We start from the raw sequence: 20,734 nt of genomic DNA, 5'->3' as shown, positions 1-20,734 counted from the left end.
AAATAAATTGAAGGATGAAAAATCACTAGATATTGGTTGATTAAGATGAATACCTCTAGTAAGTCTCTTGGATTCAGCCATTGGAGAGTAAATCATAATGGAAATTGAAAAATACAAACAACCTTTTTTTTAAGATTTAAACAAAAACAAAATCTGAAAAAGAAATATGAAAATAGGATAAAAATTAGGGATACCTTAATCAAAGGGATTCTTGTTAATCCAATTTTTTATTAAAAAAAAGACAACCAAATTATAAGGCAAAAAAATATTTGCAACTTGAATGTAGATAGATATGAGAGAGAGAAAAAAATTTTTAAATGGGAGAGAGAATTAACAATTTGAAAAGATAAATATGAGAGAGAATGTTTGTTTTTTTTAAAAAAGGATATATAGAATTAATTGAAAAAGGGAGGTAAAATAGGAGGAAAAATGGGATACATAATTTTTTTAAAATAATGGCATTTTTGACATTATTACTAATATTTATAAAGTATGGATATTTTTACTAAATATGGTTATTTTACTATTCACTAATTTTTCCTTCAAAGAATTTGATAAGCCCATTAGATTTCAAGATGATTAGTAGTTTTTTTTTAGTTTTTTTTTTAAAATCTAAATTTCAATTAGACTTTTTCAATTTTCGGATTATTCATTGATTCTTTCAATCATTTGTAATTTTGAAGTTATATGAAAATGATATAAATTAATTGATGATACCTTTAAAATTTTAATTTTTCTTAGAAAAATAATTAGTTTTGCTATCAATAACTCAACAAAGTCTACAAAATAGTATGATTTTTGAATGAAAAGAATTTGACTGAAGAAGATGAAGAAGAAAACAAATAATAAGGAAATGGACGTAGGGGTGGAACAAGTTGAGGGTGGGAGGTGCAGAAGAAGAAAGAAAGAAAATGGAGGGAGGGATAGCTTGAAAGTAGGGGGTGGAAGATGAAGTATAATTTAAAATATAATTAAAATTAAAGTAATAACATTAAATTAAGCCAAAAAGTAAGAGAGAAATAAAGAAAAACTTATAATGAAAAGAAAATTCTATTTCGAATCAAATTAACACGTGTCACATAATGATCGGTGTGTGATAACACTTGCTTTTAAAATTGATTGAAAAATGATGTAATAATATAAGTTCAGAATTGTTTAGGGGAATAATAGGACACCCACGTAGTTAAAATGTCATTTTGAAAATTCAAGACATGTTTCAGTGTTACTTTATGTCTTTTCTCTAATTATTTCTATCTTTTAGGTTTTCTTGTATTAGCTTTTGACTAATAATTTTCATATTATTACACCACCTCTATATATGTGATGACACAATGTTGTTATTTTTCTTTGGATGAGTCATGCTTGATTGAATAAATTGAAAATAGTTGACAAGTATATAAACTACATCTTTGTTGAGTGTAAGATAAAAATGTGATTATATATATGATTTCACAAATAGAATGTTGTCACATCTGGGATTACCCCCTAGACGTAACCGGTGTCGTCGTCCTTTTTAAGGACTAAGACTAGCCTCTTAGTTTCATGTTATTACATTCATAGGTTAAAAAATACAGAAAATTTAAAACTTTCATTATAACTACTTAGAGGTTTACATACACCTCTACATACACATAATATTTAGCCATATCGAGTATACATAGACCCTTCGTATAGGAAGGTTACATAGCTTTCTACTTTTATTTCACATACATATATATATAATATAGAAATATTCTCAACGATTGTCTATTCTCTTACCATCTAAACGATTTATCACAATATGGGCAATAGCCCTTACATCAATCCAACAAGACCACATATAGGTCATACATAAGTATAGTACTCAATTGAAAAGGAAAGAAATGGAAGTGTCATTAAGATCATAACAAGTCTGTAAGCTAGATGATGACATTGCCCTCGGAAGTTGAGGACCTACCTCACTTGGATGAAAGGAAGAATCCAAGCCTTCAACAATGTCGCCTTCCAAACTCTTCAACAACCGGAACCTAAAATGTTTGGGAAAAAGGAATAAAATGGGGTTAGTACTCCACATATACTAAGCATGAGATCTTATGCACATACACAATTAAAATATGCTAAAAAGGGACATTTGTCAAAACATGTCATTTAACCCCCTTTAGGGACCTAGTGCAAAGCCAAGCAAATCATATCAATCAACCAAACATGCTTACTAACTCAACAAGTAATACCTATCCCAACATGCTTGAAAACCATGATTTACTACAACTCTAACATCAAGGAATAACATCACAAGAATGAATAAGAGTCAATCATATCATAATAAGCAAGACAACTACTCATGAATCCTTATCAAGTCAACAAGTGCAATGATCAAGCAAAGCCCCATAACCTTGCTCAACCAAGTAAACTTAACAAGAAACATAACCAATGTCCAACTTTAACAATATAGGCCAACTACATATATCAAGAGGATAATCATCATAATATATATAGACATTTACATTGTAGTATAAACATATTATCATCATACACTTCATTATCATATACATACATAGTATTAACTTCCTAAAGCTTCGATCAAAGTCAACTAGTGCAAGGCATAGGTAGAGTCACATACCCCTACCTAGGCTAAGTTAAACCTCTCAAGTCACCTTAGGTAGTTTATAATCCATTACTTTTTTTACTTTAGGGAATACTTTCCTTAACCGACATAGACCACATGAGCTAAGTATGGAATCCGGTGTTGTAAAACCTTACTCCGATGGAAGGTGGTCTACCGGCAAAAGTAGAACCAAACACAAACATAGATTTCTAGGTGGATCCACTAACTAGTCTACCTATGGGGGCAACATAGTTCAAGAACTAAGAGATAGTTATTCCCTCTTGATACCACTTGGTAGTTGGGGTCTCCTCTCATGGGAATCCGTTTGATGAGTATTCCTCTTTGGGAAGTCAACATCTCATATAGAATTATAGGGCGAATTTTCCTCTTTGGGAAGTCATCACCTCCCTTTGTCAAGTTCACTCGGTGCTAAGATAAGTCCTTTTATTGAAATGTCTTTAAGCCTTTAATTAACAATCATAGCTTAGTTTAGGTCATAGGATCTACCCCTTGTATAGTCATCATCATCAAAAGCTCAATAAGAATTGTATGAGTATAAGTCCTTTCATCACAATTCATATAGGTGAGGTTAACACATTAGCATTTTATAGCATATCAAGGCACATTGATAGTTTTCACCATCCTTATATCACATACACCTTAATCAACCTCACAAGATAGACAAGACATTACAATTCAACATCATACCATCCTACAAATTCTAATACGAGGCGTACTCCAATATAATATCATGACTTAACCACAATTAATCACAATTGGAAGTAGAGATTGAGATTCTAAGACTTACCAAATCGTCCTTATAGTTCATCATCAAGGTCTTACCATCAACCCATAACTCAACCCAATTTGGGGAGTAACATCATCACACAACGATAACCAATAAGATAACAAGGCCAATTGCATCTCTATAACACAATTCAACACTAGATCATAAACTTAAGACAAGATACATAGGCTAATTTCACAATACAATTCATAACCTAAATCACATCTCAAGAACTAGAATGATAGGACAATAATTCATCTTGATATAGTCATAATAACACCATAGGATAGTAATCTAATCAACAACCTAATCAATTGAATAATTATAATACGTTATAGGTCAAGATCACAATCTATGGTTAGGGATGGAGGATCATGTTCTTCAATTTAGACCAAACCATCAACAATTACCATAAACAAGTTCAAATTCATGTTAATATAATCAATATAACCTAAATAAATCATCAAAAAATCAATCCATAACTTCAATTTCGTAATTGAATGAAACCCATAAGAAAACTCAACTTTTGAAATCCATTTTGAAGGAACCCTTTGAGGAAAGAGTCTTAAGGGTGAATAAGATCTCATACCTTAACGTTTGAAAACAATTTGATGGTGAATTCTTTCCTTTACATCCCCCAAACCCTTATCCTTGCTAGTCTTCAATGGTGAGTTCAAGTAGAGAGAGAAAGAAGAGAGAAGGAAGAGAGTTTATTTGTGAATTGTTTTTAGATTAATGAGGGTTGAGGGTATTTATATTGGGGCTTAATCAACTTAACTAGACTCCCTTACACCCCTAATTAATCACCTAATCCCCTAAATAATTAAATGAAACTAACTTAAATTGTGCAGGAAGTTTGACCCTCGCAGACGAGACCCCGATCGACAGGCCGTCTGTGAGTGGACGGTCCCTCACCCCTCCATCCTGCACTCCGTCGATGAGTTCAGAGACTGTGCAGGCGGAGGCCTTCCTTAAAATTCCTAAGTATGGTATGATGGTGGCATCGATTCCCCGTCAGTCCACACACGAACCGTAGGTGGTCCCGTCGATGCCCACTTGTCTAAGTATGGGATGACGGTGGCATCGATGCCCCGTCAGTCCATACACGAATGGTAGGTGGTCTCGTCGATGCCCACAGTCTAGGCCCTGTTTCTTCAAACACAAGGGTCCTTCTCAAGGGCCCTTGGTTGGTCCTTGGGGAGTCGTACCCCAAAGTTTCAACCATGAAACAACTCGAACACCTATTATCTACCCTTCCACCAATTTTCGTACGTTTTCGACTCCTAAAAGTTAGTCAAATAGGCTAAGGCACACTAACACCCCTTTGAACCAACTTCCCGGACGTCATGGACGTTATTGGACATTTTGGTTCTTAAACTTCCTAATTGACCTATATTCAATAAAATGGACTTAGAAACAGTACTTAGACCTTATGACACCTAGGTTAGGATTTACGACACGTCTTGGATTTTCAAGGTGTTACATTATCCCCCCCATAGGAACATTTGTCCCCGAATGACACTAAAATTATTTTGAAGGAAGGAATAAACTCAAGACTAGCAGCCCAACTAATCAGCAACATAAAATCAACATAAACCATGTCATTTCAACAAGGCAAATTTCAAAACTCATATTGCTACACATAAGGCTCAAAACACTTCATCATGAGGCTTTTTCTTCTCACAATACTTATGAGCTCAATATACATTACATGAGTCAATTAGCACAAAGTTCAACTTAACAACATGCTACATATCGTTTCATAAAGACTCATCATTCCAAAATGCACAACATAACTCAAAAGAAGCAAAAAGCAAAAATTTCAAGTTTTCAAAGGCAATGCTACAGTAACTTCACTGTAAAGCTTCAAAATTACATCCTTTGCAAATCTTCACCCAAAAATCAAAGAACTTCAATTTCTAGTCATATTTATATCATTAAAAAGAATGACTAACCTTAATTCTCCAAAAGATGAGGGTAACGGGACTTCATGTCGGCCTCGGCCTCCCATGTTGCACCCTCAACTAAGTGATTCTTCCATAACACCTTTACGGTAACCACCTCTTTATTCCTCAACTTCATGACTTGCCTATCGAGAACTTGAACCAGAACTTACTCAAAAGAGAGGTTATCCTTGATACCAAGATCCTCAACAGAAAGAAGAAAAAAATGACAAATATACCCCTAAACTATCAAAAATGGTATACGAATACCCTTCGTTATACTATGGGGATGCTAGTACCCCTGCCGTCTAAAAAGTGGGACATTTATACCCTTCACTCTAACAGAAGGACACGTGTGATCATCCTGTGCATCTACCTTTATTATTAACCATATTCTAAACCCACAAAAAGAACCCACCCGAATTTTTTTTAAAAAAAAATAACCCCCTTTTTTCTAAGTGAACCAAACAATTTCTTTTATTAGCAAAACAAAATTAAAGTGATTCTTGGATCCAAATTTCACATTATATAAGCGCAGCTATGGGAACCACCACTACATCGCCACCACGACGGCATAGTCATCATCATCCTCATCAGAATCATCGCAACTTCCATACACATCAAAGTCTTTCGATTTTCGGTAACAACTGCACAAGTCTAGGATGCGTAGTTCGTCGGAGCTAAAATTGATGAGCGTACGAGGTGAGAATGTTGTGTATGAAGTTTTCTGGAAGATGAGTATTGTTGCGCCGGTGGACCCGAAAACTATTCCACAAGAATAGTCGTCATGTGCTGGCGGTACGTTTGTTACACGAATTGGGCGAGTGACATGGACAGCTTCCGAAAACTTCATCGCCGGCTGCAGCAGCAGCGGAGGAGGAAACGGTGGTGAATAAGATTTTTTAGTGAAGTTTTATTGGTTAAGCTTTGAAGCCTAGCTAAAACAGCCATGGTTGCTAAGATTGTTTAGCTCTAAAACCTTATCTTCTCCCATCCTCTAATTCTTCCTCAACTTCTTGCTCAATCATGTAATCTTCTTCTTCTTCACTCAAATCTGAGTAACTAACCCACTCCATCCCGAGATTCTTCCTCGGATATCATCTTCTTTTTTCATGTTTGAACTTGAATGTAAAATCAAATGCTTACCACTCCTTTCAATACCAATTTTGGGTTGATTGAGTTTTTTTATGTGTTCTTGAGAAAATAAAATGAGTAATCGAGAAAATTGCGTGAGATTTTTGAAGAACAAAACAGAGGATCCAGGTGAGTATTCACTGCTCTGAAGTGGGTAGAGAGAACTTAGAGTATTTTTGGTTAGTTTGGGTATATTATTAAGTGTTAGTAATGGTTGAGTTGGGGGCTATTTGGGCAGGTCTTTTAAATTTGGGTCATGGGTTTAGGATTTGGTGAATAATAAGGGTAGACGCATAGGATGATGACACGTGGCATACCGTTAGGGTGAAAGGCATAAATATTCCACTTTTTGAACGACAGGGGTACTAGCATCTCCATAGTATAACGAAGGGTATTCATATACCATTTTTGATAGTTCGAGGGTATATTTTCCCTTTTCCCTAGAAAGAATGGATTTGGGATCAGAGATACACTTCTTCAACATAGAAACATGGAAAACCAGATGAACCGAAGCCAGTTCACTAGGAAGTTTCAATTCATAGGCAACCTTAACAACCCTTTGCAAGATTACATAGGGACCCACATAACGAGGACTCAATTTCCCTTTCTTTCCAAATCCAACCACCCCTTTCATTGGTGAAATTTTCAAATACACCTTATCACCTTCTTCAAACTCCAAATCTCTTCTCTTATGATCGGCATAAGACTTTTGCCTACTATAGGCTATTTGCAACCGGTTCCGTATGATATGAACCTTTTCCAAAGTCTTATAAATAAAATCGAGACCAAGAAGCGATGGCTCACCCACTTCAAACCATCCAATAGGAGACCAAATCCTCCTACCATACAAGGTTTCATAGGGATCCATGGAAATGGATGAATAAAAACTATTATTATAGGCAAGCTCCACCAAAGGTAGTTGTTTATCCCAATTCCCTTTAAAATCAATAATACACGCCTTAAGCATATCTTTAAGGGTTTGTATCGTACATTCCGCTTGACCATCCGTTTAGGGATGAAAAGCGGTGCTCAACTTCACCGTAGTACCCAACCCTTTTTGGAAAGACCTCCAAAATCTAGATGTGAATTATGCGCCCCGATCCGATATGATGGATAACGGAATGCTATGGCGGCACACAATCTCATCTAAGAAGATTCATGCATAATCCTCCGCCGAATATGAAGACTTGACGGGAATAAAGCGAGCGGACTTAGTCAATCGATCCACAACCACCCATATGGAATCATATGACTTTTGAGTCTGAGGTAAACCTACTACAAAGTCCATATTGATGTCTTCCCACTTCCAAGTAGGAATTTGGATCTCTTGTAGTAAGCCACCCGGCTTTTGGTGTTCGGCCTTCACTTGTTGGCAATTCGAACACTTATTGACAAACTCCGCTATGTCCCTTTTTAGACCTTCCCACCAATATATCTCCCTTAGGTCATGGTACATTTTTGTCGAACCCGGGTGAATTGAGTAGCGGGACCCATGTGCTTCTTCTAGGATCCGATCCCTCAACCCATATACATTGAGACACATAATCTCCCTTGGTACCTTATTACACCATCCCCCCCAAGGAGAAACCAGAAATTCTTTCTTGATTTTCATAAAAAATTGTTCTCTGGACTTTTTATCAATATGAGGTGATCGTAACACAGTATATAAGATTCCTGATTCATTCAACTTGCTGAGAACCAATTTTTTCAACTCCATTAAAGCTAGATCAAGGTGTTGTTTGGACTTCACCTCAACCACTAGAGATGACTTGGAGTTATGATGAACTATAGCACCCCTATCCGGAGAACTTTCCAACCTCACCCCAAATCTAGCCAACCTATGTACTTCCCTTGCTAGGTCCTTCTAGGCTTCATCAAGATGGGATAGACTACTCATAGTCATACGACTTAGGGCATCCGCAACTACATTAGCCTTGCCGGGGAGATAAAGGACACTCATATCATAATCTTTTAGCCACCTTCTTTGTCGGAGATTCAACTCCTTTTGGGTAAACACATATTGGAGACTTTTATGATCGGTAAAGACATCAAATGAACCCCATACAAGTAATGCCTCAAAAATTTTAAAGCAAACACCATGGCCGCTAACTCAAGGTCATGAGTGGGATAATTTCTCTCATGTACCTTAAGTTACCTAGAGTCATAGGCTATCACTTTCCCGTGTTGCATAAGCACCACACCCCAAACCCACTCGGGATGCGTCACAATACACTACAAAACCCTTTGTGCCCTTCATTAAAGTCAACACCGGAGCAGAAGTAAGCCTATCTTTCAACAATTGTAAGCTTTTCTCACATGCCTCCGACCACTCAAACTTCTTACTTTTTTGGGTCAAAGTAGTCAAAGGAGATGCAATGGATGCAAAACCATCCACAAATCTCCGATAATAACCCGCTAAACACAAGAAACTCCTAATGTCGATTGGAGTCAAGGTCTAGGCCAATTCTTCAGCGTTTCCATTTTCCTTGGGTCTACCTCAACTCCTTACTAGAAATGATGTGCCCAATAAATGTCACTGACCTCAACCAAAACTCACACTTTCTATATTTGGGAAACAATTGATGTTCTTTAAGGGTTTGCAATACCACCCCAATTATCACCCTCATTCTTCGAATATACCAAGATATCATCAATGAAGACAATGAAAAATGAATCTAGGTAATTTTGAAACACTCTATTCATTAGTTCCATAAACGCCGTCGGAGCATTAGTGAGACTGAAAGAAATGACCAAGAACTCATAGTGCCCATACCTAGTCTAAAAGTCCGTCTTTGGTATATCCTCACCTCTTACCCTAAGTTGGTGATACCCTGACCTCAAGTCTATCTTTAAAAAGTAGCTCGCCCCTTGGAGTTGATCAAACAAGTCATCAATCCGAGGGAGAGGGTACTTATTCTTAATGGTGACCTTCTTTAGTTGGCGGTAATCAATACACATTCTCAAGGACCCATCTTTCTTCTTAACAAACAAAACCGGAGCACCCCTTGGAGGAAATACTAGGCCTTATAAAACTCTTATTTAGTAAATCCTTGAGTTGAGCCTTCAACTCCTTCAACTCGGCTGGAGCCATCCAATAAGAAGGAATTGATATGGGATTCGTATCCGGTAGCAAATCAATGCCAAATTTAATTTCCCATTCGGGAGGAATATCATGAGGGTCATTAGGAAAGACCTCCAGAAGTTCACTCACTACGGGGACCGACTCAATGGGAGGAACTTCGGAGTCTAGATCTTGGACTCTTACTATGTGATATCGACAACCTTTTAAGATCATTTTGCATGCTTTTAGACAAGAAATAATATGACCATCTAAGAATAGAATTTCCCCCTTCCACTCAACAATAGGTTTATTTGGGAAGTTAAACCTCACCACTCTTGTCCTACAATCAATGGAGGCAAAACATGCATGTAACCAATCCATACCCAATATAACATCAAATTCAAGCTTATCGAGTTCTACTAGATCAACATGTGAAATTCTATAGGGAAACATTATTGGGCAATTTCTATACACTCTTTTTGCAAGAACCGACTCTCCAACCTGAGTAGACACTACAAAAGGTTCATGCAAAATATTAGGTAAAAAATCAAATTTTTTAGCTACTAGAGGTGTAACTAATGATAAAGTAGCGTCGGGATCAAGTAAGACATATACATCAAAAGAGAAGACTTTCAACATACCCGTCACCAAGTCAAGAGAAGTCTCTTGCTCACCCCTAGAACGGAGAGCATAGAAGCAGTTCTTCTTTGGAGCATCACTAGAACCACTTGCTTGAGCTTGACCACTACCGTTGTCTTGACTCTTCAAGTTTGGATAATATCTCTTCTTGTGACCACTCTTTCCACAACTAAAGCAATTCCCCATTCCTACAAAGCACTCACCAAGATGACCCTTTCCACACTTGGCACAAGTAGGCTTCTCATTTGGTGAATTAGTATCTTTTCCCCTCTTGAATTTGGGGCTAGACACCCTATCACCCTTAGCTTTTGGAAACTTGGAAGGGACTTGTTTTGAAACTTGCTTCTTAAATCTAGGCTTGTCTTGTATGTCAAGCCTATTCTTTGAAGAACCTCCCTCAAATAATTTTGCTCTTTTAGCATCTCTACTCTTTCGCTTAGCCCTTTCCTCCCCAACCCTTCTTGCATGCACCATAAGATGGAAAATATTCATGTTGTCATGTAGCATAGACTAATGGCACTCCTCTTGTAAGTCCTCTGACACCCCCTCACAAAATGGCTCATTTGGTCTCTAGGATCGGAGACCAAAGAAGGATCATATTTGGACACTTAATGAATTTTAAAGAGTACTCATGGACAGTCCTTCCTCCTTGCCAAAGGTTGATGAACTCCACTACTTTTTCCTCTCTCATCTCTCTAGGAAAGAACCGATCTAGAAAATTTGCCTTAAAGATCTCCCAAGTCACCGGACCATCCCTCAATGGCCTATTATCCCTCCATTGCACATAGCAAGCTTGCGCCTCCTCCTTGAGTTGATATGTGGCCAACTCGTCCTTCTCACTTGTAGACAATCCCATAGCCAAAAGTATTTTAGAGACTTCATCGATGAACTTTTGTGGGTCTTCATCAACCTTAGACCCATAGAAAGTAGGAGGGTTCATTCGATTGAAGTCTCTTAGACGGGAAGCCATAGTAGTTACTTGTTGATGAGGACGGGGCACAACCTCCTGATTTGCTTGAGTCGTCATAGCTTAGGCTTGAGTCGTGGCCGCTTGTGCTTGAGTGGTGATAGCTTGGGCCATTTGAAAAAGAGTTGTCCTTATATTCTCATCCGTCAAAGGAGGGGGATTGGCCGGTGCTTGCTCCAATTAGCATCTTCATCAAGTGGAGGAACATGCTCACCACGGGGATGATCTCCCGCATTGTCAATTTCCTCTTCAAGTCTTCGATCCACATTCTTTCGAGTGTTCATGCTTCCTATAAGCACAACAATAGGATTAGATGTAAAAGCACACCATAAGTATACTTTATCGGCACGATATAAGATTTCCAAGAAGGAGAGTGAATCCTAATCATCATATAGGTTCCTACTCATAAGTGTGGCGCACTTCACAATTATGAATACAAACCAACATAGCGTGGTAGAGAGAGAGAGAGACATAACTCAACAATATTCAACCTCATGCTCTAATAAAAAGTTTTTCATATCCGGGTTTACCCCCTAGACGTAACCGGCGTCGTCGTCCTTTTTAAGGACTAAGAATAACCTCTTAGTTTCATGTCATTACATTCATAGGTTGAAAATGCGGAAAATTTTAAAAATTTTCATTATAACTACTTAGTGGTTTACATAGACCTCTACATACACATAATATATAGTCATATCGAGTATATATAGACCCTCCATATAGGAAGGTTACATAGCCTTCTACTTTTATTGAACATACATATAATATATATAAAATATAGAAATAGTCTCAATGATTGTCTCATCTCATACCAACTAAACGATTTTCACAATATGGGCATAGCCCTTACATCAATCCAACAAGACCATATATAGGTCATATATAAGTATTGTACTCAATTGAAAAGGAAAGAAATGGAAGTGTCATTAAGATCATAACAAGTCTGTAAGCTAGATGATGACATTGCCCTCGGAAGTTGGGGACCTACCTCACTTGGATGAAAGGAAGAATCCAAGCCTTCAACAATGTCGCCTTCCAAACTCTTCAATGACCAGAACCTAAAATGTTTGGGAAAAGGGAATAAAATGGGGTTAGTACTCCACATGTACTAAGTATGAAATCTTACGCACATACACAAGCAAAATATGCTAAAAAGGGACATTTGTCAAAACATGTCATTTTACCCCCTTTAGGGACCTAGTGCAAAGTTAAGCAAGTCATATCAATCAACCAAACATGCTTACTAACTCAACAAGTAATACCTATCCCAACATGCTTGAAAACCATGATTTACTACAACCCTAACATCAAGGAATAACATCACAAGAATGAATAAGAGTCAATCATATCATAAGCAAGACAACTACTCATGAATCCTTATCAAGTCAACAAGTGCAATGATCAAGCAAAGCCCCATAACCTTGCTCAACCAAGTAAACTTAACAAGAAACATAACCAATGTCCAACTTTAACAATATAGTCCAACTACATATATCAAGAGGATAATCATCATAATATATATAGACATTTACATTGTAGTATCAACATATTATCATCATACACTTCATTATCATATACATACATAATATCAACTTCCTAAAGCTTCGATCAAAGTCAACTAGTGCAAGGCATAGGTAGAGTCCCATACCCCTACCTAGGCTAAGTTAAACCTCTCAAGTCACCTTAGGTAGTTTATAATCCATTACTTTATTTTACTTTAGTGAATACTTTCCTTAACCGACATAGACCACATGATCTAAGTGTGGAATCCGGTGTTGTAAAACCTTACTCCAATAGAAGGTGGTCTACTGGCCAAAGTAGAACCAAACACAAACATAGATTTCTAGGTGGATCCACTAGCTAGTCTTCCTAAGGGGGCAACATAGTTCAAGAACTAAGAAGTAGTATATCCCTCTTTGTACCACTTGGTAGTTGGGGCCTCCTCTCATGGGAATCCATTGGATGAGTATTCCTCTTTGGGAAGTCAACATCTCATATAGAACTATAGGGCGAATTTTCCTCTTTGGGAAGTCATCACCTCCCATTGTCAAGTTCACTTGGTGCTAAGCTAAGTCCTTTTATTGAAATGTCTTTAAGCCTTTAATTAACAATCATAGCTTAGTTTAGGTCATAGGGTCTACCCATTGTATAGTCATCATCATCAATAGCTCAATAAGAATTGTATGAGTATAAGTCCTTTCATCATAATTCATATAAGTGAGGTTAACACATTAGCTTTTCATAGCATATCAAGTCACATTGATAGTTTTCACCATCCTTATATCATATACACCTTAATCAACCTTACAACATAGTCAATACATTTCAATTCAACATCATACCATCCTACAAATCTTAATACGATGCATACTCCAATATAATATCATGACTTAACCACAATTAATCACAACTGGAAGTAGAGATTGAGATTCTAAGACTTACCAAATCGTCCTTATAGTTCATCATCAAGGTCTTACCATCAACCCATAACTCAACCCAATTTGGGGAGTAACATCATCACACAACGATAACAATTAAGTTAACAAGGCCAATTGCATCTCTATAACACAATTCAACACTAGATCATAAACTTAAGACAAGATACATAGGCTAATTTCACAATACAATTCATAACCTAAATCACATGTCAAGAACTAGAATGATAGGACAATCATCTTGATTTAGTCATAATAACACCATAGGATAGTAATCTAATCAACAACCTAATCAATTGAATGATTATAATACGTTATAGGTCAAGATCACAATCTATGGTTAGGGATGGAGGATCATGTTCTTCAATTTAGACCAAACCATCAACAATTACCATAAACAAGTTCAAATTCATGTTAATATACTCAATATAACCTAAATAAATCATCAAAAAATCAATCCATAACTTCAATTTTGTAATTGAATGAAACCCATAAGAAAACTCAACTTTTGAAATCCATTTTGAAGGAACCCTTTGAAGAAAGAGTCTAAAGGGTGAATTAGATCTCATACCTTAACGTTTGAAAACAATTTGATGGTGAATTCTTTCCTTTACATCCCCCAAACCCTTATCCTTGCTAGTCTTCAATGGTGAGTTCAAGTAGAGAGAGAAAGAAGAGAGTTTATTTGTGTTGGATTAATGAGGGTTGAGGGTATTTATATTGGGACTTAATCAAATTAATTAGACTAAATTAAACCCCTAATTAGTAACCTAATCCACTAACTAATTAAATGAAACTAAATTAAATTGTGCAGGAAATTTGACCCTCACATACGAGACCCCGAACGGCAGGCCGTTTGTGAGTGGACGGTCCCTCACCCCTCCGTCCTGTACTTCGTCGATGAGCTCAGAGACTGTGCAGGCAGAGTACTTTCTCAACTTGTCTAAGTATGGGATGACGGTGGCATCGATGCCCCGTCAGTCCATACACGGATGGTAGGTGGTCCCGTCGATTCCCATTGTCCAAGCCCTGTTTCTTCAAACACAAGGGGCCTCCTCAAGGGACCTTGGTTGGTCCTCGGGGAGTCGTAACCCGATATTTCAACCATGAAACAACTCAAATACCTTATATCTACCCTTCCACAAATTTTCGTACATTTTCGACTCCTAAAAGTTAGTCAAATAGGCTAAGGCACACTAACACCCCTTTGAACCAACTTCCCGGACGTCATGGACGTTTTAGACATTTTGGTTCTTAAACATCCTAATTGACCTATTTTCAATAAAATGGACTTAGAAAAAGTACTTAGACCTTATGACACCTGTTAGGCTTTACGACATGTCTTGGATTTTCAAGGTGTTACAAATATATTCTTTAATTTTAATGTGTAGTTTTTCTAGTAAAAAAAGAAAACATTTCTCAGTTAACTATTTATGTATTTAGTCAATCGAGAAATCAAATATGATATCCAACAACAAGAACGTCATGTATTATGTTATAACTTATAAAATAAAAATTAATATTCAAAGATTAGTTTTACACAATTTAGCGTGGACTACACGTGCAAAGCACATCTGGTTAGATGACAAGAAACATACACAACAAATATCGTCTATAAGGTAATATTACTGAGATACGACTAATTACATGATTGAATCTCATCAAATTGAAATAAATATATGTATTATTGCATTTAACTAATAGAATTTTTCATTGATCATCTTCATAGTTTCACGTGAATAAGAGATATATATGACGATCAACATTGAATATTCAAAAAAAGATTTTACAATATTATTTGGTGGAGAAATTATTATTCAAATCTTGACTTAAATAAGCAATACTATTTAAATTTTAAAATATATTATCTGAATTGGTAGAAAAACTAGTGCATATATAGGATTAGACTTTAGGCTTGCATGATCCTTGAGCTATAACTTTGACCATTTTGTAGTTATTTAGCTTTGCTTTTAAGTCTATAAGTCTTAGTTTAGGTGTGTGTGTGTGTGTGTGTATATATATATATATATAGCTAAGACAAGTCTAGAGGAGAGAACCATATCCTACCTCGAAGATGAAACCGCACTCGAACCTCTATTACAAAGTTTTTCCCTTATGGTGGGCCACTGAACAATGAAACACTATCAAAATAGTGATGAGAATTTTAAAATAAGCAAAACAAAACATATATTGAAATTAAAAGGTTCGAAATAAAAAATTAGGTGAAGATATGATTGTCGAACCACGCATAGAATCACAATATTAACTTTGTTAATAGGTCCCAATTAGTTAAAGGAACTTGTGCCCCAAAAATGGGCACAATCGAAGCATAGATTAAGCCTACAACCCCCCACCCACCCCCCAAATTTTAAGCTCAAAAGAATCAAAAATGGAATTTAAGAAGGGTATTTGGTAAACTTACAAGTTAACCAAAAGAATTAATGATCCCAAGACACGCCCACAAAATCAATCGACTAAACTCAACAATTCCCATTGATTTTCCTTTCAAATTTGCTTTGCAAAATGGCCTAAGGACATAATCTTTTTGAGAAATATATGATGAGTTCGTAAAGGATTGTTATAACTGCACTCAGTTATTCTATGAGATCCCCTGACCCCATGATCAAAACTGTAATTCTACTAACCATACATCTTGATTACGATGGTCAATGGTCGCGATTATGTTAACAAGGATTACGATTCCAAGCTCGCAATAGAGATGACCATTTTTAGTAGTAAAGGCGAATGAAGCTCCAAGATCACAATCGCACTAAGCAAAGCTGGGGCTCGAGATTCATTCAGAACCTTATGAACACAAACAAACCCCACTAGAAATGCTATTTCAGATGAAATAACCAATTGAGGTAATTTCGACTAGGTACACATTTGTAAAGTGGGTTTCATTGAACCGACTAAGAAAATAAGATTTCAAAATTGAAAGAAATAAATACAATAAATAACACGATACAAAATAAATAAATAACATATTGATAAGAATATAAGTTAGTTATTACTGTAGCTTCACAAAATTAGTTATTACTATAGCTTCACAAAATTAGTTATCACTGTACATTGTTAGTTAGAGTCAGCTACAAAAGTTTGTTAGCCAGCTAGCTTTAGTTTGTGTATCTATTATATGAATACTCATGTAATAGTTAGTACTCAACACACATAAAATGAAAATAGTTTTTTTTTTCACATAATTTTCTTCTAGAATTGTCTTCTTCTTCTCCCTTCTTCATATGAGCTCAAAAAGCTCATCAATGGAGAAACTCAATTGTGTGTGATCATAGACTACTTTTCTCATGGTATCATAGTTGTGGACATAGATTCTGCTCCTTTTTTGCATTCACATCAGTCTGTGAGTTTTACATCGAGTTCATATTTTATTTTTTGGGTTTTCTAAGATTGTTGATAATCAAATCGAAATGGTTGCTTCTCTCTGTTCTTGAATTTTGTTTTCCTCAACTTGTATATTTCTTGTATGCAATTTTCTGAATTCAAACATGATCTAGATTCACCATGGTTGATACTCAAGTCGATCCAATTCACACTGTTCCACATCCACTGTTAGGATGGATAGTTCTAGTCCTTTTTACTTGTATCCATCTGAGAATGCAAGATCATCTCTGTTGCCTGATGTTTTCGATAGTACTGGTTATAGATCTTGGAGGAGAGTTGTTCTTAGAGCTTTGTCTGTTAAGAGTAAAACATGATTCATCAATGGAAAAATTATAAAACCTGATCCTGCTGAACCTAGTTTTCAGCAGTGGGAAAGGTATGACGACATGGATACCTCTTAGATTCTCAATTAACTATCACCAGATCTAAGAGATAGCCTGCAATATGTTAGTAATGCACAGGAAGTATGGGGTGAATTGGAGTAAAGATATGACCAAACAAATTATTGTAATCTCTATCTACTTCAAAAGAGATAAATGATCTTGTGCAAGGCACCTTGGATATCACTGGTTATTATACGAGAATGAAGAAACTCTGGGAAGAAATGAGCACTGTTGATGTAAGTTCTCAATGCAATTGTGTGTTCACCTGTGGTGGAAAGGTGAAGTTAGTCAAGGCTGAACAGGATAGAAGACTTATCCATTTGCTGATGGGGATGAATGAAATGTACACTGTCAGTAGGGGAAACATTCTCATGATGAGCACACTACCTAGCATGGCACAAGCTTTTGCCATATTATATCAGGAGGAAAAACAGAGAGAAGTGAAGCCTCATAATCATATTGCCTTGGATTCGACCTCTTCGAGTGTTTTTGCTTCCTCTTACAACAATGCAGGTACCAAAGGAGGACCCAAAACCACTTATAATTCATCTAGAGAAAATGCAGGAACATCTGGAAGTTCAAGTAACACAAATGTGTTTAGAGGAAACTCCAGTACTAGCAGATCTTCTCTGTATTGTGATTTCAGCAAAAGAACAGGACACACAAACTATAAATGTTATAAGCTACATGGATATCCACCCAATTTCAAATTCTCAAAGGGAAAGAATGTCTTCTCTGCAGCAAATCCATGTACTTCTGAGAGTGATGGAAGTAAATATGAAGAGGATCCTGGATTAAAGAGGCAAATGCCATTAAATTTGTCTAAAAATCAGTATGAACAATTACTTAACCTCTTAGGATCACTGCAGGTTAGACATGGAACTGCAAATACTCCAGAAAACATGTTGAATGGAGCTGTGAACCTTGCAGGTATACTTGTTAGTTATTCCTCTATTACTGAGATAGGTGATCTTTCTTGTAAATGTGCAAAGTTAACTGTTGATTCTTGGATTATAGATTCAGGAGCATCACATCACATGACATACAATAAATCCACACTCACAAACATTAGACCATTGACATCTCCCTTTCTTGTCAGTTTACCAAATGGTTACAAGGTTAAAGTTACTGAAGTTGGTGATGTTTGTTTAAGTCCAGTTTTAACTCTACAGAAAGTGCTTTTTGTACCTAGTTTCAAGTTCAATCTAATTTCAGTTCATTGTTTGGTGTTTCAACTCAAAGGTGTGGCAAGTTTTAACAGTGTTTCTTGTTTGTTGCATGGCCCTTCTCTGAAGAGCCCTCTGGAACTTGGTAGAGCCAAGAATGGTTTGTACTTCTTGTGTTCAAAGTGTCACAACTGTTGTCCACCTCTCAAAAGCATCAGGAAATCTCATGATTCTTCAAATCATTGCCATACAGTTTCTTCATTAGTAAAATGTAATGATGTTCCAGCACCATCATCTATTGTAAAAAAATCTTTTTCTATCAATAAAGATGGTTGTTCTAGTATTGACTCTCCATGTCATATTACTGATTGCTCTAATTTTGTTGTTAAATATGATAACTCTCATAGAGATGAACCCTTGTGGCATGCTAGACTAGGCCATGTACCTTTGTAAAAATGAGAAGCATCCAAACTATACCTATTCGTTCTCACCTAGACAACCTTTTACTTGTTCCATATGTCACGTGGCTAGGTAAACTAGAATGTCATTTCCAGAAAGTACAACCAACACAACCAAAGTTTTTGAATTGCTTCATGTTGATCTATGAGGACCAAACCACATTCCCACTCATGATGGTTATAATTACTTTTTGACCATGGTAGATGACTTCTCTAGATCAACTTGGACACAATTGCTAAGGTCTAAAAGTAATGCCCTACAAACAATCAAAGCTTTTGTATCGCTTGTGGAAAACCAATTGCAAACCAATTTGAAGATTCTCAGGTCTGATAATGGTATGGAATTCACATCTACTAAAGCCACTCATTTTTTCCAAGAGAAAGGAATAATACACCAAAAGTCTTGTCCCTACACACCTCAACAAAATGGTATAGTTGAAAGAAAACACAAGTACCTTCTTGAAACAGCAAGAGCACTATTGTTTCAGTCCAAATTGCCCTTGCAATACTGGGGAGAGTGTGTACTTACAGCAACATACATCATTAATAGGTTGCCTTCTAAAGTTTTACAAAATAAGACACCTTATGAACTGTTGTACCATACACACCCTACATATTCTCACCTTAGGAGTTTTGGTTGTCTATGCTTCTCCACTACCTTGAAAACTCATAAAGATAAGTTTGAACCAAGGGCAACACCACACATTTTTGTTGGATATCCCTTTAATACAAAAGGAAACAAGGTTTTAGATTGTCACCAAGAGGGTTCATGTGTCTAGAGATGTTATTTTTTATGAGTCTTTGTTTCCTTTTGTCCTAGCTCCTGATGGTTCTAGTTTTCCTTCAGTTTAAAAACTCTTAGTTCACTCCTCTAACAACTTTTCTTGCATACCTAATTCAACTAGCATTTTTTCTAATGATGAATCACTGGACATTAACACATCTCATGACTTCAATACAAATCAAGTAATTACTAACACTGTTGAAAACACAATATCACCTACAGCTCCTGATATTCAACCTCCCACCAACACATTAATCACCTCACAACCTATACCTGCATCTATTTCATTTTGTGATAATGCACCTACCCTTAGAAGAACAACTAGATCACTTCATACCCCTAACTACCTGAAACATTATGATTACACTTTACCTAATCTACACTCCTCTTCAAATGTCTCTAGTTCTCACTTTCTCACGTCTTTTATGACCAACCATGATAGTGTTTACTTCACCTCCTTGTGTTCTGATAGTCAGCAGTTGATTGAAAACATTTCACACTATTGTGAACCTTCTTCTTATGAGGAGGCAGTCTTGCATCCTGCTTGGCAAAAGGCAATGACACAAGAATTTGAAGCATTGTATGCAAACAATGTTAGGACCAAAAATAAGCAGGTGTAAATACGAAAGCTAGTAAAGCAAACCTCGAAAGATCACGAGTAAGAAGACGAGGAGAAATATACCAAAAGACACAAAGATTTAACGTGGTTCGATCAATCCACCTACATCCACAAAGGAGATGAGCAATCCACTATAAATATGAGAGTACAAAATACAGAGGTAAACAACCTCAACCAATTCACTCGGAATACATGGGAGGTTCACACAAGTAATATCGTATCAAGCTTGTGACCCATAAATTCTCCCTCTAACCAAAACTCTCAAAGCCCTTAAGACTACATTGTGAATGCTGATTAAGTTAGAAGGAACATTCCTCTATTTATAGAGTCCTAAACCTTTTCCTACAAGAAAAGGATTAGTCAATCCAAAAC

This window comes from Solanum pennellii, chromosome 7, assembly GCF_001406875.1.
Source record: "Solanum pennellii chromosome 7, SPENNV200".
Taxonomy (NCBI): Eukaryota; Viridiplantae; Streptophyta; class Magnoliopsida; order Solanales; family Solanaceae; genus Solanum; species Solanum pennellii.
Note: the sequence above shows the minus strand (reverse complement) of the source record.